General features: G+C 36.7%; 1 protein-coding gene across 1 annotated transcript in view; it reads left to right on the top strand.

Moving 5' to 3' along the window:
• Window positions 1-3,547: 3,547 nt before the first annotated feature.
• Window positions 3,548-7,279, top strand: part of SLC38A11 (solute carrier family 38 member 11) — a 46,854-nt gene continuing 43,122 nt past the window's right edge. Inside the window, exon 1 of the mRNA XM_025039561.1 lies at window positions 3,548-3,616. The gene's annotated coding sequence lies outside the window, so the exon portion shown is untranslated. The remainder of the gene's footprint in view (window positions 3,617-7,279) is intronic.

Raw genomic sequence — 7,279 nt, 5'->3', positions numbered from 1 at the left:
AGATGGGCAAAGGGATTTCTATTGTGACATTAAATGTTTATTTTTGCAATTTGAAGATATGATTAAATGTTAACATCTGTTAATTTGATGGATTGCATATAGAGTTTATTTGAGAATTCTCTTTGGTTTTTCCATGTTTTTGAAATGATTCATAATTTTAAATAAATGTCTATGAAAAAGAACTCTTTAAGTATTTATTAAGTACCTATATTACCACTCTTACTGTCCCTGAAACTGTTCTCTATGTATTCTGTTTCTCTGTGATTGACTATTTTCTGGGCCTGTTTCCTCATCTGTAATATAAGAAGGGTGAATAGATGGTCATTTAAGATTCTAGCTCGGATACTCTAGGTGCCTTCCAGATCCCATCCCCTTACACCTCAACACACCACCTCCTTTAAGGTTCACTAATTGAATCTGTTATCAATTCATCTTCCTTTCCCCTCTTAAAGTCTACTTTTCAGAAAAGTCATCAGGAAACATTTTTTTTTTTTTTTTTACACATTATGCTCAGTAATCAAGTTTACTAAAATTCTAGAAAAGTTAGTTTCCATTAAAAATAAAAGTCCTACATTTTCATCTGTCTGACGTAGAAGATGTGCAGGGAGGAGGAGGTGGTAATAAAAAAAGATGCTCCATACGAGCAGCGGTGCCACTGCGTTCTTACCTGGGCATCGGACTCCAGCCAAAGAGCACTTAACTTGGGAATGGGCTAAAATGAGGCCACTGTAACGCTGCATAATCAGGGCGTGGGTGGAGCAGACTGTATTTTACAGTTGGAGGTGGTGTGGGGTGGGGGGATAAAAAAGGTGAAGTGCGGAGAGAGCGGGCTGCCGGGATCCGAAACATCCGGTAGCATCTCTGCATGAGGCGAAAGGTGCATTTGGCTGGGCGAGTCCCGGGGCGGGGGTACCCGCTGAGGTTACAGCCAAGTGAGCTCCAGGCTGCAGCCGGCGCTGCGGGTGGAGGTGCAGGGGTGGGGCCCGCGGCGCCTGCAGACCGACTCGCTCCAGCTTTCCCGCCGTGCGCGGGCCCCCGACGTGTGAGGTCGCAGAGGAAGCAGGTCCGTCTAGAGTGAAATACCCAGACCTGCAAATCTCCCCACCTGCCGAGGACTCCGATGCAGCCATGGGCTACCAGGGGCAACAGACCAGGGGCGTCATCGCACCACAGGTAAAACTGGAGACTGGGGCAGGTTTTGAAGTCAAGTTCCCTGAAGTTCCATTCACCCTGCAACTGTGGTCGGCTACCTTCACCTGAGGTTTTGGTTTAGCACTTGGGAAGTTCTCTGGGAGAAAAAGTTCTGCCATGATTTGACTTTTATTTTTTTCTTGGCAGGCACTTTTCAATATAACCCTTTTCATTTCACTTAATCACATCATTGGCTCCCTACAGATCCTGTACTCTGGTAGCCTATGCAGCAGTCCGTGAACTTGGTGCATGTGTAATCAGGACATTTTTGGATGGAGTTTGTTTACAAAGTTCTGTTGAACTACTAGCTATTATTATTGCTCTTTATTGTTATCTCCATCATCATTTTCTTATAGTTATTGACGTTAATTATTATCACTACTAATATTGTATTAATCGGCTACGTTGCATGTTTATCTGACACTCTTCTATTTTTTTTGAGCTAGTAAATACTTGTTTAATTTTATATATTATTGGCCATTTTATATATTTAAATAGAGCCACCTAGATGACAAAGAAAGCCTCGTTTCTGAACCTACGAACAAAGGGAAAACTTGTCGTCAGTCTGCTGCTGTTTTTAATGTTGTCAACTCCATTATAGGATCTGGTATAATAGGTAAGTGTTGTTTTGTTTTAATTTTAAGTGAAAAAGCCAAATTTAAGATTTATTATGTTCTTAGTGTTCACTGTTTTTAAAGGAAACAATCTTAAATGATAAAATTGGTTATTTTCTTACATAAAAGCCTGCCTTTTTTTCCCCAATGTAAGAACGTTCATCACATCAGTCTCCTTTATGCTGAAGATGGGGTTGTGATACACACTTTTTCCACATTTGAGAGCATCTTCCACATGTGTTACATTAAGGTAGAGCTGCACATGGGAAGTGTTGAAAAAATATTTTCATAGGCTGCATGGCCAATTGATAATGTTACCTAATTTACTTTTTCCCTGTTTCTGAAGTGTCCAGCATTGCTTGAATTACCTTTCTATGACCTAGAGGCGTCAAACCTCCAGATATTTGGAAATATTGGAGGTGCAAAAGTTTAATGTGAAAAATTAAATTCATACGATATTTCCTTACCATTTTATATAGTGTTAGATTTTAAAGTACAAACTTATGAATTTATATTAAATTTAAATATTCAATACAAGAAATTGGTTAAATGAAAGTGCACATGATTATTTTTTAACAAAGAAGCCAAATAATCACAATTGAAAGAAATGAGCAGCTCATATTTTCGGAATTTGAAGCAAGGGAGTCTAACAAAATTAAGTGCATTGCATGATAGTAATAAAGTTCATTATTGTTTCTGTGCCTACTATCGTTTTTGTTATTTGAAAACATTCAATTTAAGAAAAAGCAGGAACAAAACAGAATCCTGCAATACTCATTGAGTATATTACTTTTTTCTATAAAGTTTTGACATTTTACTAACAGTCATCATTAAACATTTATCTGGATTGAGTTACTTTTCTTACCTCTCATAAGTTGATGTGTTTCTTGATTTTTACTTGTTTCCATATATAATTTTTTTTTAATGGTACATCACCTGGAGGTACCTGGAGCAAAGTAGTAACAAGTGGGAACAAAGACTGGTTTGAAATTCTACCTTAAGTACCACAGAGGTGTGGGCAGCTCTACTTGGCAGAATTCCAGAGTTAATTCCTGATGTGAAATCTAAGCTGATCTATGTAAGCAATACTAAAAAGTGCCTCTTCATTATGCTCAGCAGATTTTTTTAAGGGAAAAATTTTCAGAGAATAAAAGTTCTGGGTGGAAATATTTAAAATATATTTTATTTGAAAAATTTTGTCGTCCATAATCTAAAATCATCCATTTTCCCAAAAAAACCATAAGAAAATATTTTATATACCTCTTTTAGCTTTATAAAAATTACTTTTGCCTTTTTGTTTTTCTCTCCTTTTGCTACATGGTTGCCAATTTTGAATCCTTATATCCTATTACCCTCTGTGCACTTATTATCCCTCTCTGCTTTCCCCGATAGCGCATAAGGAAAGCTTTGAGTCATTACTCTCCACATAGTCCAGGTCATATGTCCTCCTCACCCTGAAGTGAACATTACTTGTGTACATTGGCATCTATTTTTAATTTGCTGCTTTTTCTTATTTCATCACCTCATAAACTTGCTCTCTTGACATGTCTTTAACATATTCTGAAATAAGTATTAATATACTAACATTTAATTTTAGTAGTCCTATGTACTGTTTAAGACTATGTCATATGTCATATGCCAATTTACTTAGCCTATTCTATACAGGAATTGGGAAAAACTTCTGTATTTCTATGTGTTTTTTTAATGTGATGGGTGGGGTATTTTATGTTTTTCAGGATTGCCTTATTCAATAAAGCAAGCTGGCTTTCCTCTGGGAATATTGCTTTTATTCTGGGTTTCATATGTTACAGGTAAAATACTATATAATTGCTTATTTTATACAAGGACTATTTCTCTCTCTTAAATTATACAACTTAAATTATACAAGGACTATCTCTCACACACACAAACACACACAAACACACATGCACACATACACAAACTGTAATTGGATTTACTAATTTTAGTGCATAAAAGAATCCTAAGGAATTTAGACATTTATGTCTGAAGAGATTTACTTTACTTGCTAATCCTCTGAACAGATTAGAATAACATTATACATTGCCAAGGCTAAATCCTTTTCATGTGCCCTTTTCACTTTATGCAGAAAGTGGATGGGGGAGTCATTTCAAAGACTGATTACGGCTAAGAGAGACTGTGCTCTGAAAGTGTAGAAGTCAGGACTTCATTGCCCACAAAATCCATGAGCAGGTGCATACAAATGAGCAACCTTTTTCAGCTGTTTGTACAGGAGTAACTGAAAGTCTTAATGCTCCTCACCTTGCCCACACCTGCCCAGGCTCCCCACCTGCCACTATCTTCAAGTGCAGCAGTAAGGTGCTCTGTATTCCTTCTCTTCTGCTTCCCCCTTTGCATGTAACATGCTCATTCACACCCACATTTTGCTACTCCCCCAAGTGTAAACTGTACAACTCATCATCATCTCTTCTTCCTGTTGTCCTCATTCCTGCGTTGTCATCCCACTAACTCACCTCATGAAAAACACAGGATAGCTTAAGATCACTGTTAAAGAGGCAGCAATCTCAAGCAGATATGACCAGCTGTGGTTGCTGCTATGGTGGCTGCTATGTGTAGTCACTTATATGCCCTTTTATCAGGTAATGCAAAACACCTCGACTGTCACCTTCTCCAAAGCGTTGACCTGGGTTTCAATGGCGCTGTAGATCTGTGAGGTTAAGACCCCCAGCCACCATTTCCTGAAAGCCTTCAGCCAATGACTGACTGATGGAAACCTTGCCTCCCGGAGGGACCCTTGTGGTGCAGCCGGACCTCTAGAGTGCTGCCACTGCAGGGTTAAGCCGCAGCTAGTCTCCACTGGACACCTCCTCTTTGCTGAGCTGTTTTCCCTGCCCTATCCTTTCACTCCTTGTCTCCTGGAGCATCTCTCAAAACTCTTGCCCAAGAATCTGTCTCAGCTCTGCTTCTGGAGACGCTAACCAAGATGCCATCTTTCATAAATTCTCAGCTTTCCAAGCAGGCTGAACAAGAAAGAGTAAAGCATGCTGTAAATACCAAATCCAGAGCTGCAGAGACATTGAGCTCCCTTCCCCCTGCTTTCTTCTCACCACCCCCACTCCCCAAACCTAAGCTGCTCTTAGCTTCCACAGCTCTTAATTTGTAGCTTAGGATCCATAACTTAGTAATGTGAGATCCATAACTTTATGCTTATTCAGAGTTGCTGGTGTTTAAAAATTGCATTCTGTTCATGAGTGCATTTCACACTAAAAAATACCATTCGAGGATTTACCTTTGTCTTTTCTAATTTCCTGTTAACCCAGTCAACCCAGTCAATCAGCACTGGCAAATAATTAATTTCAACCCAGGCATAGCAACCATGGCTTATTTAAGTGTATTGTAAACATTTATTCACATTATCAATTAGTAGATTAAAAAACATTGATATATATATCACCTAAGAATTCAATATTTGAGGAAAATGAACAGTTTACTAAAGCCAAATCATATTATACATAAATAAATTATACTGTGAATAATTTTCTCAATTGATACTATATATAAACATAAAGCAATCACTGTGGTCAGTCCTTTGCTAAGCCATATATTGCAAAGTTACCAATCAGTGGAAATTAGTTACTCTTAATCTAGTTGCATGATCAAAATCGTTAAATAATTTTGATAAATAAAGGATAACCACACGAAAGCAAAAAATGTGTGGACTATGATTTATTTTGTTTTAAATTAGGCTTTTAAGAGTGAAATTTACAAGTACCATGTATTATTGAGTTTTTCTTTAAATTGATAATGTAATTACACAGTGATTTTTCTGAAGAATTATTCTTTTGTCTTTTTAAGGCCTCTAATGACATATGTCCAGTTCAACAGGTAGTTTTTCTAAGTTCTGTTTTCATGTTCATGAAATGGTAAGGAACAAAAAAGAATTATAAATATTTATAACAAATAGTTTTATTTTAAATTGCTTTAAGATTTTCTCATTTGTTGATTAGAGTAATTTGTATACAATAATTTGTATTGTCCAAGCATAATGATTTAAAAGAAAATTTACCTGTTGAATATCATAGACTCATTTATAGATTATCTAAAATTTGTACATAATATATTAAAGTGAGATCAAAATATTACAGTGATTGATATTTGAGATTCCTAAAATTTTTAAAGGAATACATTTATAGCCTGTATTTTAAGAGCAGATGAAATCATTTACATTTATTATTTGCTGAATGCTTAGCAAATTGTTGATATCAAGCCTTATACTTTGGACTTTTATGAAGTAGCATTCTCGTTCCAAACATACAGTTCTTCATCAAAAATTTAGAATATTTGTGAACTTGGCTGCTTCCTCTGTCACTCAAGTCTTCATTGATTCTCTTCCTTGGCCAATGAGTTGCTGTTTTACTGCCTTTAGCATTTGTCTATTTTCTGACCAGTTCTCCACATTGCTGCAAGAATTATCTTTTTATAAACCTTGGCCTGATGTCTGTCACTCCCCCAAAGAATATATTCCAAGACTCTATTACGATAACAGAAAAAACAATTATTGCATTCAAATTCCTTCATGGTATGGTCATGGTCTTCATTTTTAGTCTCATCTTCAACTACTCTAACCCTTCTTTGCCCTGTCACCAGCACTGCCATGTGGGGACCTTATGTTTTAGCTATTCTGGACCATTTTATTCCCCACATATAGAATATACTTTCATGCTGCCTTCCCATGCTTGACATTCTCTTTCTTCTCTACCTGGTAAAATCCTGTTCATCTTTCAAGGCACTACTTAATTCCTGTGAAGCTTTTCCTACTTCTAAACAAAGGAAGTAGAATTAATTCCTATGCTTTTTGTGCTTTCAGAATATTTTAAAATATATTTATTAGGTCATTTATCACATTAATTTGCCTCATATATGTAGATATCTAGTAATTCTACTATATTAAGCATTCATTCATTCAACAAATATTTATTGCTGCAATGAAGAACATTATCCCTGCCTGTATAAAGCTCACAGTTTAGTGTGCCAGGCAGACAAAAACACATAATTTTAACACTTCATGAAAAATACCATAATAAAAATATATGCATGATAATAGAGACATTGGCATCTAACCCAGCCTCAAAGGAGCAGGTATGTTTTAGGGAGGAGGAGATATTTCCACTGAGTGTTTATGAAAAAATGTGAGTGAGCAAAGAAAATGGAAGGGTGCTCTAAAAAGATGGAAAGGCGGAAATACAAAAGGGAACTGTGTAAGTGATTCAGTCTGGCTAAAGTATAGGGTTGATGTTTGTTAAGTAGTGGGGGATGATGATAGAGAGGATTGCAAGGGCATTTATGAAGCTTCTCATGTAAGGATAATCATTACCATTTCCTGAGGACTGGCTGGATGCTGAACATAAAGTTGCCACTATACTTAATCTTTCTGACTCCATGAAATAAGTCAGTGTTCACGTTCTACTTTTATGGAGGAGGAAATTGTGACTTAT

The sequence above is a fragment of the Pteropus alecto genome, unplaced genomic scaffold (assembly GCF_000325575.1).
Source record: "Pteropus alecto unplaced genomic scaffold, ASM32557v1 scaffold3, whole genome shotgun sequence".
Taxonomy (NCBI): Eukaryota; Metazoa; Chordata; class Mammalia; order Chiroptera; family Pteropodidae; genus Pteropus; species Pteropus alecto.
Note: the sequence above shows the minus strand (reverse complement) of the source record. Positions and strands in the feature narration are given on the sequence as shown.